Consider the following 21,913-nt stretch of genomic DNA (forward strand, 5'->3'; position numbering starts at 1 on the left):
TGTGCCAAAATGTGCGTACGCATTATCAAAATCTTTACCAGTCAACCCATTGATTGAGCTTCGTAACCAGTTCGTTGGATGGCGCCTTCGGCGGAGGAACAGCGAATCTTGTTGGTGCGCTCCACTTTCCAGAGAATTTTGCTATGCGCTGACGCTGGCGACAGTTTTGATCTGAATCTTGCCCACGTGGCTTGCGTTAGTCTTCTCATTCGGTTCGGTGAAGCCGGTCTGATTGATACGAAGTCCATTTGGTGAGTACTTACTTGGCCTGTTGAATAGTTTGCTCGACGTATGTTTATATCACGTGAGAGAGATTTGCATGATACATTTTGCAGTTATGGATTAATTTTGTGTAATATTATACTTATTTCTTTGAATTCTGCATCTAATAAATGAATCAGTTTTAAAATTATACCGGAGATTAAAATTTTTCATATTTTTAATTACGTTGTTTCTTGTGTGTAGAATAAACTTTAAAACAGTTTTCTTTTAAAATTACTGTTTTTGTACTGTAAATTCAGAGTAATTTCACAACTCGATTTTTTTTAATGAAGCCTTTATATGGGACTTTTAAAATTAAATTGCATGTAAGAATAAGGCATCTTAAAACAGCTGAGAGAGATATAGGCGAACTATTCCGCAATTCAACAGTTTGTATTTTTCAAAATTTTCTGTAATTTTTGCGCATCTGCATTTTTATCCTATTTGTGCTTGTTGCAAATTTGACGATAAAAAGAGTTCTTTCCTAATATGTTACAATTTTATTTAATGATAGATATTGTTATATGGATCCCATGAATTTTTAAGGTTTTTTTTTTTATGTAAGTAATACAACAATTTAATCCAAAGAAAGCGATTAAAATACGTTTTAAGTTAAATTAGGAAATATAAGCGAATACAGAAACATGATCATTTAACCCAATTGCCCCTAAAACATTTAAACGAATAAAATAAAAAGACATTTTTAGCTTAGTTCGGGATTTTCATTTCAAACTGTGTATACAGCAGTCTCCGTTTATGCACATAAACAAGTATAAAATGCACCACTTATATAACATACATTAATTTTATATTAATCAAAAATCGTTACACATATACATTTGGTAAAGGAACAATTAAATATTTCAAAAGAAAATCCATTCTTATTATGCATTTTATTAACTATAAATGCATATGAAAATGCACTTCAGTTATTTTAAAGGAAACTCTGCATTTGTTCTTCAAAAATACAATATTATAATGATATGGTAACGTAAATGGTATCTTATGAACACTAATATTTAATATTTCACAAAAATTATAAGTTGATCCAAGCACATTTTATGTGACATCGAAGAAATTATTCTTCGTATATACTTATTTTTAAAATATAAGGAGCGGGAATTTAAAAATGGATTCCTAATTAGTAAGGAAAAATATATTTGGATACTTCAGAAATAAAGTATATATCATGCAAAAATGTATACTACAGTCGTCTAAAGGTGCATACTCAGTTAGAAAACAATTTGCTTCGCTGGAAATAAAGTTTGTCTTATTGTTTGATATTCGTAGTTGTCCAAAATGGCTGAAAGTTGACTTTAGAACTTTTTATCTGAATTTTCTCATTTATTTGTCCTGTTATGTTATTTTCATTTACTTATCCTAGTTTACGTAATTTAAAATTTCTTACAACTGGAAAATTATTGAGCTTGAATAACTAAAAGTTCAATATAATTTATTCTAATAATGTGTCATTTTAGAAACTAACAGGTCTGAAGGAAAGTATTTTCACAAGAAAAAAGTTATCTCTTCAAGTTAAAACTTTTATTGAAAAACTTTAAAATTTTAACTATAAACATTAAAATTTTATCGCTAACGAAACTCGGTCTAATTCCTGAACTCTGATAATTTCTTCTTAAAAATGCATCAGTACCACCGGTTCTGAATTCACTAATATTGAGCACCATTTGTAGAAGATAAAAAGAACATTCCATGTTATCAAACGCCATTCCTCCTAGTGATATTTTCGTGAAAAGTACATATTTAACAAATTTTTTCGTTTAACACTTTTGCAACATTTGCCAAATTTAAGAGTTCTGATAGAAATCTCAGTTTTGAAAATAAAATGTTTAAAAAAAGAGGGAAAGAAGCATGCATTTCTATTGGCCAAAACGTCCTCTCCGTTTTCTGTATAATGGAACACATGGTATAAGAAAAATCTTGCTGCTAATAGTGATTAAATTTATTAATCAGTCAAAGTTTGATGAAAATATGCATGTAAGACTTTCATTTCGTCCTTTTGCGTTTGTTTTCCTGCAATGCTAAGTATTGAAATTGTTCGATATATTTTTTCGACTTTTGAAAGGAGTACGCACTTTTAGTTATAGCTGAAGTAACATCAACTATTCTAAATTCTGATTACACTGTTTATTTCCAAATAGCAAGTACTTTATGTTGTTAATTAAATACTTTTAGTTTGAACACAGGTATGAAAACATTCTTTGGAACATAATATTTTCACCTTCATGCAAAGTTTAATGCTGATCGTTTTATAACAATTAACCCCCTTATGGTTGATCTTTACAATATGGTAACGGTAGTTTGGCGACATTTTGAAGGCGATAAAGGTTACTACCTGGCACTTTGGTAATAATGTGAGCAGTACTCAGTTCCGATTACGCATTATTTTGTGTGAGGGAAATGAGAGATCATGGCATATGTCATGTGATATTAATGGACGAATTACGGTTCTTTAATCGGAAAAGGGGGTAAATCGGGAAAAAATCTGGAAATTTTGTATTTGCCTTTATTCTGTGTTGTGTGAAACAGTGTTCGTGAATTTTTGGATCCCATGGCCGTAACTAAAGTGAATTCGAAATGGGTATTTATGTATGTATTAATTTAATGTATGTGCTCATTTATATTTTAAGTAGTGTTTTTGAATTTAATTATATTTTAATTAAATGATAGTTATTTTGTGAATTTTATGTTTGTAGGAATTTGGTATACGTTTAAGTTGAAGTAAACGTGCATGGAAATAATTTAAATATTTGATACTAAGTATTTGTAATGCTTGCGGTATGAATTCGTTGGTGACGTGTATAATGTAATAGATGATTTAGAGGTAAAAGTTTTTGGATATTTTATTTATTTTATATGTGGAAATGTTCATATTTGGAAAGGGTAAATACTTTTTCGCGATCAGGTAATTTCATATATGTTCTTTTTATCGGGTTTAAAGATTGAGAAAATTGTCATGTATTTTCGTGAAATTTTTCTAATTTATGAGAAAAAAGCAGTGTACATGGATATAGTGAAGAATGTGCGCAATGCGATTTTTGTGCAATTCTGGGATGTTTTTTTAAGTAAAAGTAAGTCGACGTGTACATGGTTTAGTGATATTTTAATTAAATGATAGTTATTTTGTGAATTTTATGTTTGTAGGAATTTGGTACACGTTTAAGTTGAAGTAAACATGCATGGAAATAATTTAAATATTTGATACTAAGTATTTGTAATGCTTGCGGCATGAATTCGTTGGTGACGTGTATAATATAATAGATGATTTAGAGGTAAAAGTTTTTGGATATTTTATTTATTTTATATGTGGAAATGTTCATATTTGGAAAGGGTAAATACTTTTTCGCGATCAGGTAATTTCATATATGTTCTTTTTACCGGGTTTAAAGATTGAGAAAATTGTCATGTATTTTCGTGAAATTTTTCTAATTTATGAGAAAAAAAGCAGTGTACATGGATATAGTGAAGAGTGTGCGCAATGCCATTTTTGTGCAATTCTGGGATGTTTTTTTTAAGTAAAAATAAGTCGGCGTGTACATGGTTTATGTGTATGTGTTATTTTGAAAAACGCGTAAGGAGTATGGTATTGTGCACTTTTTCCCAATTTTGCAGTGAATATTTGTCATGATTAAGCAGTTTTGTTAGATAAAATTTCTAGTATAAGTGTAATTCGGCTAGTAGATTGTTGGAAGAAGTGTTCAGTAGATAAAAAGAAAAGAAACATGTTTTTACTTCGGGAAGACAAAATGGCGGCGGAGAAAAAAAATAGAGGGTTGCTGTTGGAGAGTTGGTCGCCAAATTTTCGCCAAGTTACCATAATGTAAAGATCAACCAACCTTATTTAGTTACTTAAAAATTTCCTCTGTATTTTTAATAATATTTCGTAGCAAATTATATATCCATTGAATTAATACTTTAGAGTTACTTAAATTTGTATTAGCAGAAAACATGATTTCAGGAGACGCGCGTGTTGTAGGAAAAAAATTATCTAGATCATTATTTTATTTTGTGAAGCTATAAAAACGTATCTTTAAAAAAGTTAACAAAAAGTAGATTAAAAGCGGGCAAAATTAATATCTCGTAGCATACTATTGAACTCTTTCAAATTATATATCCATTAAACTAATATTTTAAAGTTACTTAAATTTGTATTATTAGCAGAAAACGTGATTTAAGGAAACACGCGTCTTATAGGAAAAAATTTATCTAGATCATTATTTTATTTTGTGCAGCTATAAAAACGTATCTTTAAAAAAGTTAAAATAAAATAGCTTAAAAGCCGGCAAAATTACATGTTTAATATTTACGTTTCAGCACCGTATTTGAAGAAATGTTTTTAAAATTTGTATTCCATTCATCCAGTGTTATTAAGATATGCTAAATAAAAGGAAATTAAATCATTTCGAATAAACTATTATATATCTAGTTCATCGATATTATGTTATTATTATATTTCATTATTATTATATTTCATTATTATTATATTTCATTATTATTATATTTCATTATTATTATATTTCATTATTATTATATTTCATTATTAGTATTACGTATATATATTTCAGGGAACGGTACTTTTGAAGGAAAAAAAAAACATCAAAAATAGATATGTTGAATATATCAAAACTTTTGCTTCTGTTTCCATTTTAAGTGTCATTAAGTAAATATAGAATACCTAAATTATTTTTATCACTTGAAGTAATGACTTAAGGGAATGGTAAAACAGCAACCGTCAGATTTGATTCGCTTATCACATTTTGGATGCCATCATGTTCAAAGCAAGTATAAAAATAAAATAATATCTAAATGTTCGAACTCGTAGTTTAAAAGATAGTTTATGCGAAGTTAAATTTTTTCTGTATATTTTCGACTTGAACAATGCATTGAAGTTCATTAAGCATTTATTGAAGTTCTTGGAAAATTAGAAGCATGATTTACTAACAATATATGATGCATTATAATTCAAATGCTAAGCTTTAAATCATATTGAGAAAGGATTTATTATATACATAAATAAAAATTCGAAATTCAACAGTATTTAGTTTCACTGAATTTTATTCACAAATAATTAGGAAATAGTAAGATTTAGTGTTTAGTATTTAATCAAACTCATTCGCAAATATTTCAAGGAACTGCACTGCGGATATTTTTCGAAACGAAAACTATGTTGGTAAATAAAAATTGTGAAATCGTAAGATGGCTGAGTAAATATAATGAAATAGCTAGGTAAATAGCTAAATATATCTAGAATAGTGGTTCCTCAGCTGAAAATATTTCCCATTAGATTTATCAATAGATGTGTAATGAACTGCACCTTTCTTAAGTTATATTTCACGCTTAAATTAACCTAGATTTCATCTTCCGTTCTGAAATAACTGTCTCTAAAGAATAGATCTGTAGATCTTCAAGGGTACTGAGAGAAATAAATACATGAAGTGTTATTTTGAAAATGTTAATCAAGGAAACATTTAGTAAGACAGTGAGGCTTAAATCCCTTTTAGATATCGTAGGCAAAATCTTGTTGGGTTGATCTTTACATTATGGTAACTTGGCGTTTTTTCGCGAAAATTTGGCGACCAACTCTCCTACAGCAACCCTCTATTTTTTTTTTCCGCCGCCATTTTGTCTTCACGAAGTAAAGACATGTTTCTTTTCTTTTTATGTACTGAACACTTCTTCCAACAATCTACTAGCCGAATTACACTTATGCTAGAAATTTTATCTAACAAAACTGCTTAATCATGACAAATATTCACTGCAAAATTGGGAAAAAGTGCACAATACCATACTCCTTACGCGTTTTTCAAAATAACACATACACATAAACCATGTACACGCCGACTTATTTTTACTTAAAAAAAACATCCCAGAATTGCACAAAAATGGCATTGCGCACACTCTTCACTATATCCATGTACACTGCTTTTTTTCTCATAAATTAGAAAAATTTCACGAAAATACATGACAATTTTCTCAATCTTTAAACCCGGTAAAAAGAACATATATGAAATTACCTGATCGCGAAAAAGTATTTACCCTTTCCAAATATGAACATTTCCACATATAAAATAAATAAAATATCCAAAAACTTTTACCTCTAAATCATCTATTATATTATACACGTCACCAACGAATTCATGCCGCAAGCATTACAAATACTTAGTATCAAATATTTAAATTATTTCCATGCACGTTTACTTCAACTTAAACGTGTACCAAATTCCTACAAACATAAAATTCACAAAATAACTATCATTTAATTAAAATATCACTAAACCATGTACACGTCGACTTATTTTTACTTAAAAAAACATCCCAGAATTGCACAAAAATCGCATTGCGCACATTCTTCACTATATCCATGTACACTGCTTTTTTCTCATAAATTAGAAAAATTTCACGAAAATACATGACAATTTTCTCAGTCTTTAAACCCGGTAAAAGAACATATATGAAATTACCTGATCGCGAAAAAGTATTTACCCTTTCCAAATATGAACATTTCCACATATAAAATAAATAAAATATCCAAAAACTTTTACCTCTAAATCATCTATTACATTATACACGTCACCAACGAATTCATACCGCAAGCATTACAAATACTTAGTATCAAATATTTAAATTATTTCCATGCACGTTTATTTCAACTTAAACGTATACCAAATTCCTACAAACATAATATTCACAAAATAACTATCATTTAATTAAAATATAATTAAATTCAAAAACACTACTTAAAATATAAATGAGCACATACATTAAATTAATACATACATAAATACCCATTTCGAATTCACTTTAGTTACGGCCATGGGATCCAAAAATTCACGAACACTGTTTCACACAACACAGAATAAAGGCAAATACAAAATTTCCAGATTTTTTCCCGATTTCCCCCCTTTTCCGATTAAAGAACCGTAATTCGTCCATTAATATCACATGACATATCCCATGATCTCTCATTTCCCTCACACAAAATAATGCGTAATCGGAGCTGAGTACTGCTCACATTATTACCAAAGTCCCAGGTAGTAACCTTTATCGCCTCCAAAATGTCGCCAAACTACCAGTTACCATATTGTAAAGATCAGCCTCTTGTTGATCCCTTATATATATATATCAGTTTTGAATTTGTTTTCCTGAAAATTACAAGTAAAAAAACGAGTACTTACGTATTGACTCAACCACCTTGGCCCAGTTTGGAAATTTGTTTGTAGATGAAAAAGGGGATTCAGTGAATTTTCCGATTATAACTTGCAATGGATATGGTTACCTAAAGACCTGTTATGTGCATTATTGCCAGAGTTTGGCGACTTCGACTAAGGTGGTTGCAATAATACGTAAGTACCGAAAAACAACAAAATGATAAGCAAATTACAGATTTATCATCAAAACCCAAATAATCCTTATTATGAATTGGTGATTAAATTTAACATATCATTAAAATGTGATCTATTTGTGTTACAAAAGGTACAACAGTATATAAAACAGTCTCATGATTTAACAGTTGTTCGATGTTTAATGAGAAAGGACAGCATGAAAATTGCTCTTGCTGTACATTCTGCTGGGGTTTGAGAAGAATGTAGATTAAGCGACTCATAACGGAATTATTACGTTTGGAATTTTGAGAAATTAAGATTTTTTTTTTTTTTTTTTGTTTCCAAGTAAATGCCTTTACATTTTTATAATATATTCATGAAAATGATCAATCTTAAGGAAAAATAAATACCAACATGTAACGAAAAGCTATTTATATACAACGATAATAAGGATCTGAATGCTGTTAATCGTCAATGCAAATAACTGATCTGTACCGTTTAGTCATACGATACACTCTGTCACAAAATAATATATGTACTCAGAAGAAATCAAGCTACAATCACGAAACTCAGCAGGAATGTAGTCTGGTAAGAGATGTGCTAATGATTTAAATTTCGATGCCAGTGAGACAAGGGTAATCGTGCTATGCGCGTCTGAGACGCGCAGCTGGCAGAGATTAATAGCGTGATTGCTCGTGCCGTAGGACTATTCAAACAAATCTGTCGGCTTGGATAGACGATATTGTGACTAGAGGAACCTCTGAGGCGTAACCGGCGGCAGTACTATCAGTTGTCGGATTTTGGGAAAGGGTGTATAATAGGTCTTTAGCTCGGTTGGAGCGATATGGTAGTTTTTTGGTGTTGGCGACAATGGGTCACGGAAGGTATAGTCTACCGTCGTGGAGGGTCAGGGCGTTCCAGGAACACACATGAACGCGAGGATCGCGCAATCATAAAAGCGGCCAACACCCGCACGAGCAACATCGCTAGCATTGATTCGACGTAATTTACCACCTTCCAGGCATCCGGTGGTATCAAGGGAAACCATTTGAAGACCGCTGGCCGACGTTGGTATATGCTGCCGATGTTCGTTAAGGCGCCTATCACTGATTTCACATCATAGGCAGTGTCGACTGCATTTTTGCCTAGTTCGGGAAAGCTGGCGTGTGACCGACTGGAGACGGAAAGATTTAAGCTATCTAGAATTATCTATTAAGATATCTAGAATTCTTCAGCGATGAATTCCGATTCAGTCTCAGTGCTGGTGACTGACGCACACACGTGTGGAGGCGGCCAGAAGAGCGGTTCGGTCCTGTAATTGTTGTTGAACAGCGTGCTGCGAATACACAAAGTGCGACAGTTTGGGGAGCGATTTGTTGGGACACACCATCTTTTATCGTCCTTCAGGGCACTGACGATTCGCAGTTACGTGGACGACATTTTAATGCCGGTTGTACTGCTTATGCTATCAAGTCACCCAAGTGCCGCTTATCAGCAAGACAACGCTCGTCCACATACTTCACTACTCTCAAACCAATGTCTTCAAGGATATGACATGCTGTCGTGGGCTGAAAGGTCAGCATACCTCTCGCCAGTAGAGCATTTGGGACATGCTTGGAAGGTGACTAAAGCCTGGAATATTGGTGAAAAGATTATGGCAGTTGCAAAGATTATGGCATGATCTTTCGCAGGGGGTCACAGGAAATCTACTTGATTTAATGCCATGCCGTGTTTCGTCTTGTATAGCTGCCAGAGGTGGCTATACTCTTCTGATTTGTAACCATTTTTATGCCATTACTTCTTAATAAAATCATCTTTTGTTCAGAATTTGTAATCATTTGTTTATCTCTTCATACATGTTAAGTTTCGTGATAGTAGTTCGTTTCCTTCTGGGTGCATATAGTTTTTTGCGACAGAAGCTAGAGTTATTGGTTAAAGAAAATCATTCATGTGATTCGTAAACTATACTTTATCCAACAATTAACTAGCACATTTATACCAAGTGATTCCAGTATCCAAATGATTATATATAAGAAACTTTAGATAGCTGGATATATAGTTAATAGGGCAGGGGGTAGAACTCCTGCTTTATGTAACTGAAGAAGGCTTATTATAAGTTTATTAATTTCCAATATTTTTCACAGAAATAAAAGACTTTTAATTCCGATCAGTGAAAGAAATACAAAGTTTAGATAATTCAGTGGTTTTTGAAGTTATTATAGAGGTTTCAAAACTTTTTAATAATCATTGGCGTAAACTAGGGGAAATTAAGCTCATTTACTTAAGTTACTTTAATTATTTGTTTTACTACACTATCTGGTACTTTCGTATTATCTGTTGACCGGGAAAGTTTACTACCTTTGAAATATGGAAGGTGGAGTGGATCACGCCAAAGTTGCGTAAGTCGCTTCTGCGAATTTTCGAGCCGCAGTCTTACAATAAAACATCAACAATGTTTATGCACAATATAACCAATAGCCACTGTTGCGACAGTATTTGACCCGCTTCGTTTCAGGCTCCATAAACAAAGGCTTTCGTAGATTTTTATTACCTTTTTAAGCCCTCCGAGGTTACAGAAAATTCTCTTTAAATTCTATGACTACAAATTTCTCATAGGGGATTTTTCCAACCTGTTACTGATTTGCTGACCGTATACAGTTTTTTTTCATCTTTGGTAATTGTTTCGAACAGCTGTAAAAAAGAGAAGTTCGGTTACAAATATGATTTACAGCCATCAAACTCATATTTTTTCGAAATGCAAGGAAAAATACAGCAATAGCGTTTAATTTATATCCTTATTCATAAAAACAAAAGGTAGCTCTTCGAGACTCCGTCAGACGTACATTAAACTGGCAGTGTATTGAGCGTTTTGAAAACGTCACGCTTATCTATAATTGGCATTAAATTGCGCTGCTTGACGATAGTTTCACAATAGATGAGGGTAATACATAAATAACTTTTATGTTTAATGTGCTTTTCTTTCCAGAATATAGAACTTATGCTAAACCATTATATTAAATACTCTTAGAACGTCTGAGTATGCATGATTTAAAAATTTGTCTTAACTCCGCTGCTATTTTTTAACAGATAATTACTACGAGTTAAATATTTCTGTATTATTTCATAATTATATAATTACCATGACAAGTAGAAAAATCGTTTAAATTTTCATAATTTACAAAGCGTTCTCTGGATTTAATATTTTTCCTTGATTACAAGTGAGTTTTCCAGTACGTTCTACCATTTTATGATCAAAATCCCATTTATAAATCCACGGCCGATGTGGCTTTTAAATGCATATGTCCTGTTATATACGTTTATTAAATGTGACATTAAATATAAGACTTAATATCATAAATGATGACAATTACAAATTTATTTAATGCATAATAAATTTAATAAAAGAAAAAAAAAGTTTGGTTTCTTAATTATTATGCTCGTTCTTTGGCTTTCACTGATGATATCGATGTAAGCAAAACTTCTTCCCGAAACCTTCCTTCTTAATTTAAAATCAGGCTTGCATATCTTTTAGCATCAAAGTAAATAAGGAAAAGTAAAAAGAAGCAGTTTTTCTTCATGGAGCTATTTACATAAATTATTTGAAAAATTTTTAATGCGTCTGATAAGATATTTTGTCTCACCAGCAGCAGAACATTTACGTCATTGAACACTGGTGGTTCGATATGGGTTCAAAACTCTGCGATTCGTATGTAATGTGGTAGACCCATTTTCTGTTAGAAATCCCTCCTCAAAGGCACCGCTCTTCTTGGGTAGAAAGCTGTTGTTTTCTGTAATCAGGTAAAACAAAACAAATTCGTAAGATATTTTAATAAGATCAGGGAAGTGCTTGCAGAGAATGTCTCTCAAAAATCAAAAGTATCAGGTCCCTACAAAGAACCAATAGCATAGGCGTGAAAATAATACTTCTAAAAAATCCCTTTTATTGTTGTATGTATGTTTGTTTACAAAATTCTACGAAGCAGGATAACACATCCTGTTTTTTCAAGCTTTATGTCTGCTTTATTTCTCACTGCTTTATGTCTTTGATTAATGAATGTATATGAATGCCATGTGTTTTATCAATTTAACTGAATGCCATATGTGCACAAAAGATCTATTTATATTAGTTTAATTTAATGAAAAGTAGTTTCACATTACGTATAATTTTGTCAATATTTTCAATAAAATATTTATGGCGCGTCAAAAAATCTGCTTTTCTCTTTCTTTGGATGATATTTTGCTGTTTAGATGGAAATTCGTAAGATATGTACTGGCTCGGATCTGTACCTTGGCAATCTCGGCACCGATGATTAAAAAACGCCTATCTGGTTCCAGGTGCCGGATGGAGAAGTCAGTACTGCTTTCGAAGGCAGGTGGCTTCGACCCTCCGAGTAACCTGGCGCAACGACTAGTCTTCAGCTCTCTGTTCCGCGCCCTGCGTAGTGCATTGAGTCTTGCAAGCGCAACTACCCCTGCCTGATATAGGGAGTAGTAAATGGGCGAGACTTGTTCTGCGAACTGAAAATGGTTGGTACAAGTAATCGTTTATAATCTTACATTGTGAAATAAGTTACACCTGAGTCATTGATAAGTTCTTCGTTGAAAATATTATAGACATAACTATGATATTTTTTAACCTTTCATATTAGTAAATATCGGAACTTTGTTTCTCATTTATTTAAGAAACTAATTTTATCAAAAAAATGATTCAATGCAATATAAAATAACCACGAACTTAAAACTTTAACAGCAGTGTATCTGGATTGTTAAATTATTAATTTTATAGAATTATTAGTAGTTTTAAGAAAAGAAAATGCTGGAACACTCTCTCTATGCTATCGCTTGGAATCTAAATCGGAATAAAAGAATTATTGCGCTAAACGTGGCATGACGAGATCGCATAAAGTTCCTTTTATTACTTACATATTTAAAAAAAAATGAGATCTTTAATGATTCAGCTTAGATTGACTGAAAAATCAAAACGTTTGTTTAAATTCAACACTTTTTGTTATTTAGGTCTTTCATAAAATGCATTTACAAATTTTTGCGCTGTATTTCTATTTACATCATAACAATAATTTCAAACATAACCATAATTTCAAACTCAGCGCTGAATTTCTATTATCTCTCTTGTGGTATAGTGGCCTGCTTATGATATTTTAAGCAAAAGGGCTTTAAAGTGATTTCGTTAGTAAGATTAGTTTCGCATGTTCGTTCGTAGATTAATGAATTTATTACTTAAATCATATCCTGAAGTTATTTTGTTATTGATTTTTCGTTTTCACTTTTACAAATTTCAGGAGATCATTCATAATTTTACCTCCTTTTTTAATGTAATAGATTGGAAAATTTAGTCATGTCCGTATTATACTTACGGTAAAGAATCATATTTCCATTATATATTTACTTCAGCTCCCTTCCCAATATATTTCGTATACTCACTATCCATTTAAAGGTTTCTCCTTTGACATATATATATATATATATATATATACTATTGACATATATATATATATATACTATTGACATATATATATATATATATTATTGACATATATATATATATATATATTATTGACATATATATATATATATATATATATATATATATATATCAGGAAGTCAAGATATTATGCCATTATAGTATTTTTTATCCGAATGGTCTTCATACATTGTATGTAATTCCGGATTAAACACTCTCCGAATTAATGCATTATGCTAAATTTACTAATTAAGTTCATCTTTCGTAGAAAAAAAACATGCTGTTTTTCTGCAACCATAGCAGTTCAGCATCATATTAAAGTAATCACTTTTAAATTAAGAGGCAGTTTTTCGTACGAACTTCATTCCACGAGTTTCCGCTTGTATAATGTGAATACGAGCCAGTTTCTTTTGGAAATCTTCCAGGAAGGAATACCTTTCCTTAAGCCTATAGCCACAGTCCGCTTTGCCGTAAGCCAATCCAATCCAATTCAATCGCCGCTACATGCGATTCTTATATATAAGCTTCCAGCATTTATCAAAACGAAGAAGCGAACAGATGTACCCTTTTGGTGCAAAATTATAAATACCTTCGCAAATAATACTGCATCGTTAGAATTAAAATCATGAATATATTTCCTAGCATGTGTGTTAATTAATGCCTGATAAATATTAAAAAGTATATATTGTTAAATTATAAATTTCAAGGTTTTGCTATTGAAAACTAACATGTAGCAATTTATTATTGATAATTTTACTTAAAAGTTTTAATTAAATATTAGATTTATTTAGGTTATTATTTCAGCCATTTCATTAATAGAAATGTGCGATAAAATAATCAGAGTAAAAATAATGTCATTTGATACATATTTGGGAAGACATATCCACAACACATTAACATTTAGGTTATAATCTGCAAATATAATGTCACTGACCTTCCCTCATCACATACGTTTTTTTATGAGCATGACTCGACTTTACGAGCTTCTGTGAAACAATTAGGGAAAGTATCGTAGGTGATTATAGATATTATTTTACTATCATTTAACTTAGGTGAACTTTTGTAGCTTCTTCATAAAACTGAATATATTATTTAGTACCTTTTCTATACTTATCAAGAAAGCTGATCATACAAAAACTAATTTTTTGCATTAAATTTCAACGGGCTAAAGAATAACATTGTCTTCCGAATAAATTTTTATCGGTACTTTTCAATTTCGCCGGCGCAAATCTCGCCAAGCAGACTTTATTGGCGACAACGCACAGTATACACATAAAAAATTTTAACAAATGTAGGTTTAAGAAAGGTAGGTTTCATTTCGAAGGCATAAACATTTTAATATCGTTTAAAATTTTGTAAAAAGAGAATAAATAAAGACTATAAATTTGTAAAAAGACATTAATATAAGAATTTACTTTTCTTTCATGGTACAACATACTGATTCGCCGTTTAACATCACGTGATCCCAAGTGATCTCATCTCACATGGTTTCAGGGCATAAAATTGAACTATCTAGTAAACATTCTATGTAATTGTATGCCAGTATTGAAAGAAACAATCAAACTGATAAGAAATGGCTGCGACTTGTTTTGAAAATGAAGCATAAAACGTTACCAGCGAGGATATTCCGTTTGGCATCTGTTGTACCATTTTTGGCGTCTTTATCGCTTGCGCCGGGAAAATGAAAAAGTACCTTTTTATCTCTTTGTAATCTAATAAGCAATTAAAAATTTCAAGCAGAAACTACTACTTCGATTAACTATATAATTATGTTACGTTTGTATTCTTTATTTAAATATATATTGCTGTGGGTAATAGAAACAAGAGGGCTATAAGGTGAGGATTGTTGCAATACATTTTTGACTCTAGAACCGTGAAGTGTCTCTCCCCACATAATCCACAAAAATTACATAGCCGAATACAAAAAATACCTCAGAATGAAAATGTGCAGTTTAATTTACATTGTACTACTTCTAACGAGCAGTTAACCTTTTAAGGTACCTGTTTTTTTTAATAATATTTCAGATCATAGAAACCTAGCAAGGAAATAAAAAAAGCATCCCATTAGGCCCCCTAGCGGCCGAACGGTAAAGTCGCTGAGCACTTAGTTCGGTCTGGGGCTCGAATTTTGCGAACGGTCTGGCTGCATGAGCGTTTTCGTGGTTTTCCCCATATGTAACGTGTATACGAGCTAATTACCCTTAAAAAAGTCCTCTACAAAGGCATTCCTCCCCCTCGACGCATTGCCGTAATTAAATAATACAAACCAAACAAAAGCTTTCCAACAGTTCTACTTTCGAAGGCAACGAAAAGTTTTATAACCATGCCAAAATATGCAGAATATAGGAAATGTATTTTTTAAATTTCTACCTACTACATAATCAGTCCTAAAACTCTATAACCATGCTTGCATACTTAAGAATATATGTAGTTTAAAAACTCCAGCAAACCTACTTCAAAGAAATTTATTAAATCTTGTAGAACCATTAGGTATTTTTGATACGGGAGACGTGAAAAATGAGCAGTGTCCTCGCCGGGAATCGAAACTCGAACGTCTCGAAATACGCGCCGAGTGTGCTGATATTACACGACGAAGGAATGCTAAGAAGGCGGGAGAAATAACTTAAAATCTAATGTTTGGTATCCTCAACAAGCGTTTCGGGAGCCCACCAACGGCCGAGCGGTAAAGTCGCTGAACACTGGTAGTTCGGTCCGAGGTTCGAATCCCGCGAACGGGCTGGCTGCATGGGCGTTTTCGTGGTTTCCCCCCAAGTGTAACGTGTATACGAGCCAGTTTCCCTTAGAAAGTCCTCCACGAAGGCATCCCTCCCCTTAGGCAGATAGCCCTCGTGTGCTTTGCCATAATTAACTACACACACACACACACACACACACAACAAGCGTTTCGTTTATTTTATGAATGAATACATATAAAACTCTGAAAATAAACATTTATACTATTCATTAAATAGGGAATATTTTAAATATGACTTCAAATGAGTATTTAGCGAATGCTTCGTAACTGCTTTGTTCTCTTTTTTAGAATTTCAACACTACTCATTCACACAGTTATTCGAAAACTAAATAATAAAACACGGACAGTAAGATTTATTCAGTCAATGGACTTTTTTTAATGAGTTCTTGACTAAAGTCTTTTCATTTATTGTGTATTATTGTAACAAACATTTATAAAATTCCTGGCTCAATAACGATAAATAAATTAAGTTTTTATAAATTTGCATACTTAAGATAATTACTTGCCTATGCAATTCGATTATAAACCAGTGAAACGTACGCTTCGTATTGCGCTTCAAACAGTCATGCTAAACAAAGACCTAAATTGCAAATATCAGAAAGGATACAAGCTAATGCATGTGTTAAGATTAAAAAAAATATCTAATATTAAGTTGCTGTATATAAAAATGTCTCCAAAAATGTTATAAAATGTTTTTAGTTTTGACTGAGTTCATTGTTAGTAAGTTCTTAATACAGTTCATAGCGGTAAAGTCGCTGAACGCTGGTAGTTCGGTCCGAGGTTCGAATCCCGCGAACGGGCTGGCTGCATGGGCGTTTTCGTGGTTTTCCCCACGTGTAACGTGTATACGAGCCAGTTCCCCTTAGAAAGTCCTCCACGAAGGCATCCCTCCTCTTAGGCAGATAGCCCTAGTGTGCTTTGCCATAATTAAATACACAACACAACTTAATACAGTTCATGAATTCATTATAACTCATGAGCTATGTTCTTATAAAGAGATCACGGTACTCACAAATTATCACAAACAGTCTAGTGCGATTTGGCGTTATTTTACAAAGAAAAATGTAAACATTTTATTACGTTGCATCAGTTTATACGTTTCTTATGCAAGATGATTTTCTAGATACTTTTTAAAACATTTCCATACTATCGATATTTATCGTAAGTCGACAGACATTATTAACACTTCAAAAGAAAACCTACTTAAAATTTTAAATATGAATTTTAATTATTAAATCAGAATAATGAATACTTACGTGTTATCCTGTTGACCGTTGGCGAAAAATTCGGCAATGGTGGCTCATCTCCAAACCTTGCAGCGGAACTCTAAAGGAAGTGGTCTTTCATAAGTGGCGCTATAATACATAAGTACCGACTAATGTGATATGTTAAAAAGTAATAATATAATTTTCGAGGTTATTCTCCTCTAATTTTTATCGCTTTTCTTCTCACCATGTGCACAGCGATCTGATTTCGCTTAAAAATTCAGAAAACTTGAAACTGCGCACCTACAGTTTACAGAACGCATTTCGTTTAGCAATTCTGCGGCAGAAAGTTATTCCTGCCGAAATTTTACCGCAGCTTTTCCCATCACTACCAAAACGGTGACATTGCTTGGCTGACTGATTCTTATGAGCATGATTGCCTGAAGAATGTTCATGCTGATGGCACATTCTGAAAATTTGGCGACTTCTACTTAGGTGGTTGCGATAATACGTAAATACCAACATCATAGATACAACGAATACAATGCACGAAAATAAAACAATTTAATTTAATTTACGCTTAGACCTAAGCGCTTTTATAGTGATAACAATACGCGGGTACATCGTACAAATTTGTACCGATACGTACACTATTTCACATATGTACGGGTACAACGAAATTTTTTGAGGGATTAGAAAATGACTTGGAAGCTGAACTTTTGGAGATTCCTGAAATCCAGGAAGAACTGATAGAAGGATGAAATGGAATGAAAATAAGATTATTAATATTATTTCTAATAGTGGAATATCTTTAATGGCAATCTGAAACTCTTTTCAAAGGCATTAATCACCATAGAAAACAAAAGTCTCTGCAAACGATTTGAAATCAGCGAGTTCATTAAAAAGCATAATTTGCACTGAAATTCATTAAGGATAATTACAAGAAGAAAGGAATTTTCAGGTTCCATTTCAAATGTTAGCTGGATGGTTGGATCAGTCGAACTCATAACAGAAAAAATCTGTGTTAAATATTTTTTATTACAATCAAAAATCGGGAATTTGTCATCTACATAGCAAAAAAGGCAAGCAAAGTAAATATTTGCAAGTACTCGGCATGAAACAGTTGAGAGTCGTGTAAAACAAAAGAAAATAGTATAAAACAGTTCAGGAAGAATACATGCAACTTTTTAATTAAGTTCTTGAACAAGTAAAGAAGAAATGGACTTCTTCATAATTTAAAGAAGTATGCATACGCGTTATTGTTTTCTTTTAATGTCAGATACGTTATTATATGTTACTTTGTAATCTGATTTATTTATAATAAGCAATTATTATTACTTTTAATTTCTACATAAGCTGAAAGATCAGAAAATGTTTCACATTTCCAACTATTTACTGTACAATTTTTATATTAAGTATTTATATGAAATCAAAAATCATCTGAATATTTTATAAAACAGTTTATTTCAAGCATTCATAAATTTAATGATTTTGTTAATTTATTTTAAAAGCTCTTGAACTTTGTCGGGATGTATATTTATAAAGCATACGTAGTGTATCTGCTTTATCTTTTGTCAGCTTCGGACTGACGAAAAATGTTTATACGACGTATAAACGTATTTTGCAGACTTGGAGAAAATTTCAATTACCAGTACAGTGAATGAAATGTAACAATTTCTTGTTCTTTAATGTCGTCATCGTAATGAAAACAGAGACGTGATACTTTGTCAGGTTAAGCAAATTGTATAAAGATTGGCATTTTCACCTTTCGAAAACATAACGCAAGAGCTTAAGATTAGGAAACAACACAAATTCTTATAAAACCACTATTTACAGACTAGAAATGTGGCCACACGTCTAAGAATAGTAACAATAGATCTCGGCAGACGGCGCCGTCTCCTGCCAACTGATGTCTACTAAGTTTTCTTTCTTTGTGTGCAAATTGACACAGATACGCATTCTAGACAAGGAAAGCTGACTTCAACGGAAGTGACGCAATGCTTAACATTACAGCCACATTTTTGTGATGTCACTAACAATCAATATTTTGAACACCGTGTTACTTAAAAATAAAGTTACTATTTTATAAAGTGTATCGTAAAAGGGATTTTAGATAAGAAATTCTGAAAGTAACTATAGCAAAGTACCATAAGATTTACTGGAGAACTGATAAAATCTAAACTTTATTAAATTTTAAATTTACACTTTGATCTTAAATGCTTCAAAATTTATGTACTTAGAAGCATCCAGATCTCTCAAATAACATTTTGATAAACGTAAATGTTGCAATTTATGTGAGGTAAATTAGGTTTATGTGGCAGTTGTAAATGTATCAATTTATGTTTTAGGGTGAACATTTATGCATTCAGATCTGTCAAATACCATTTTGATAAACGTAAATATAGCAGTTATGTAGTAAGATTAAATATGCGAACCATGATAAACATTGTTAAATTATTATAACGAATACAAAATTTCTGTGTGATATGCATCTAACAAAAATGCAACAAAATCAAATTTTTTTAGTTCCATACATTTTAGGAAATGATCTATTGTATCATTTCAACAAAATCTTTAATCCTTACTTATATATCCTTTCTAAACCTTTTCTGCACAGCGTTGATTATATTACTTTTAATACGTATTATACTAAATTTTAATTATATTAGTAATCATTTAACGTGTACGTACGTAACTGTATTCACGTATATTTAGACTTTAAAAACTTATAAATTACATTTGCGAAAATTATTTCGGAAAAAAAAAGTAACAAAATTATAAATAAAGATATCAGTAAATCACAAATGAATATTATTGAATGGGGTTTAAGGGGAAAAAGCAATCCCGAACTATCCTAAAATTATTCTGCCTCTGAAATTTGCAAATCGCGAATGACGTCAGAAGGAGCAAATTTGAAGTTAAATATCTCTATGAATTTTGATTTGTACCGGAATCAAACCTTTTGCATTTCACATGTTATAATGAGTATAACGTCTGCCTAAATATAATCATGGGGATCAGATGAATGTATGAGAAGTTTAATTTAAAAATGTTCACAAAATTCAGTTAGTTCAATGTGAACCTTTGCGTCATTTAAAACATTTTTTATAACGTAAAGTACATGTTTACGATAAACGGTTGCGAAAATAAAGGCCAGATTAAGGACTTTCGTGGACACGACATGTACAGATTATAAAGAGGGGTTTGTAAAGGCTTATTAACAATTTTGTATTGAAAGAATTTGTGGTCATACTTTTATCCTATCTCTGTATCTATTGCTTTATCAGTTTTAAGCATGCTTATTTTTCTGTTCTGAAATAAGATAACATTTATTCACAAGTAATTTGGGGTGAAATTCAGAAAACACTTGATTTCGTATGTCAGTCCTAATCTAAGAATATGCATGTTGAATAGCCTAGATGTCATTTAACACTAATAAGGGAAAGCTTGATCTTAATTATTCTCTTAAAATTTGCTTTGTTTCTTGCCTCTTTTGTTAGCGGGAATAATGAGTACATGAGTACAACAAAACCATGTTTCTAATAAACCCTAAATTATAATAAAGAAAATTTTCTTTATTTGTTAATAAGCAAAGGTATTGATTATTAGAATAAGTTATTTAATTATCAGAATCTTCTTTATTACAGATTTATCATTCAAGTACGATATATTTTCATATATGCAAATGACAGTAAAAAATATCTTTCAACTCTACGGCAGCCGTTTTTCATGCCTTTGCATAAAACGATTTCCACCAAATAATTCGCAAGTACTCTTTAGTTGCACGCTACAAAGAGAACGAAAAATTATAGTGAGCAACAAATGAAGGTCACTTTTTTGCAGGAACTATGTACGTGACTGAGATTTCAACTCTTCAGTTAATTGCTAAAGCGTGACTTAACTCATCAAATAATCGTAACGGTGATGTACACTTCAAGTTAGATGTTTTACTGTAAAGTGTGTTTCTTAACATTGAGAGTGTTCTGGTTGTAAAGCGAGAAATGAGATGCATTCACCAGTTGTGTTGATCTTGCCTGAGAGGAATTGGGTTAACGTAGAAATATTTAGCATTTATATTTCCTTTCAGTTTCTTCCTTAATTTTGTAGTCTAAATGGCCTAAATTAAATTTACATATTTAACACTATTCTAATGAGCTAAGTTAAATTTCAATCTAAATAAAATTTTGCTGTTTCACTTATTTCCGAAAAGTTAAAAAAAAAAAAAAAAAAAAAAAAAAAAAGGAAAATACTAAAAGGGAAAGCTATTTTCCCTTTTCATTAATAATCTATATATTTTTAAATCAACTTTATTGATTCATTCTAGAAAATATTATTCCATTCAAATATTAGTTTGAAAATTAAATTATAAAGTTAAATATGATGAAAATATCGGATTTTTAATATTTCACGCGTATTAGGGAGGAAATGCAATCCATATTTAATAGATATTTTACATTTTTATTAGTTAATGAACCCTTTTATAAATATTTTTCGCATTTCTATCCTTAAGATCATAAGCAGAGGTCACTGCTATCGGATTCCAATTTTACAGTGCCTTAAGATAGTGCTAGATATAAATCTTGAAAATTTGCTGTTACTTTAAGTATTACTTTAAAATGTATGTTAAAAATGAAAATAACTTTTTAAGTATCAGCAGATTTACTACATTATTAATTTCCATTACATATAGATTCGTGATATTCAAGATAAAGGTAAATATATTTACAAATTATGAAATTCTTTAGACAGATGTTCGATGAAATATTCCTGAGAGTCAAGCCTTCACGAGCGAAGGCATATTTATTAAACTGTTGCAGTTTAGAATCTGTTGTAGACGTTTTGTAGCTAACTGCAGTTTCACTGCAGCTGT

At 31.5% G+C, this 21,913-nt stretch overlaps 1 long non-coding RNA gene across 2 annotated transcripts in view; it reads left to right on the top strand.

The window, feature by feature from the left end:
- The first annotated feature begins 46 nt into the window (after window positions 1–46).
- The window catches only part of LOC118179515 (uncharacterized), a 177,709-nt gene continuing 155,842 nt past the window's right edge, over window positions 47–21,913 (top strand). Inside the window, exon 1 of one of the 2 annotated variants that reach the window (XR_015038483.1) lies at window positions 47–251. This is a non-coding gene — a long non-coding RNA (uncharacterized LOC118179515). The remainder of the gene's footprint in view (window positions 252–21,913) is intronic. The other variant, XR_004756455.2, reaches the window with a different exon arrangement.

This window comes from Stegodyphus dumicola, chromosome X1 (assembly GCF_044657685.1).
Source record: "Stegodyphus dumicola isolate Sdum_Otavi_A_Nest chromosome X1, ASM4465768v1".
NCBI classification, from domain to species: domain Eukaryota; kingdom Metazoa; phylum Arthropoda; class Arachnida; order Araneae; family Eresidae; genus Stegodyphus; species Stegodyphus dumicola.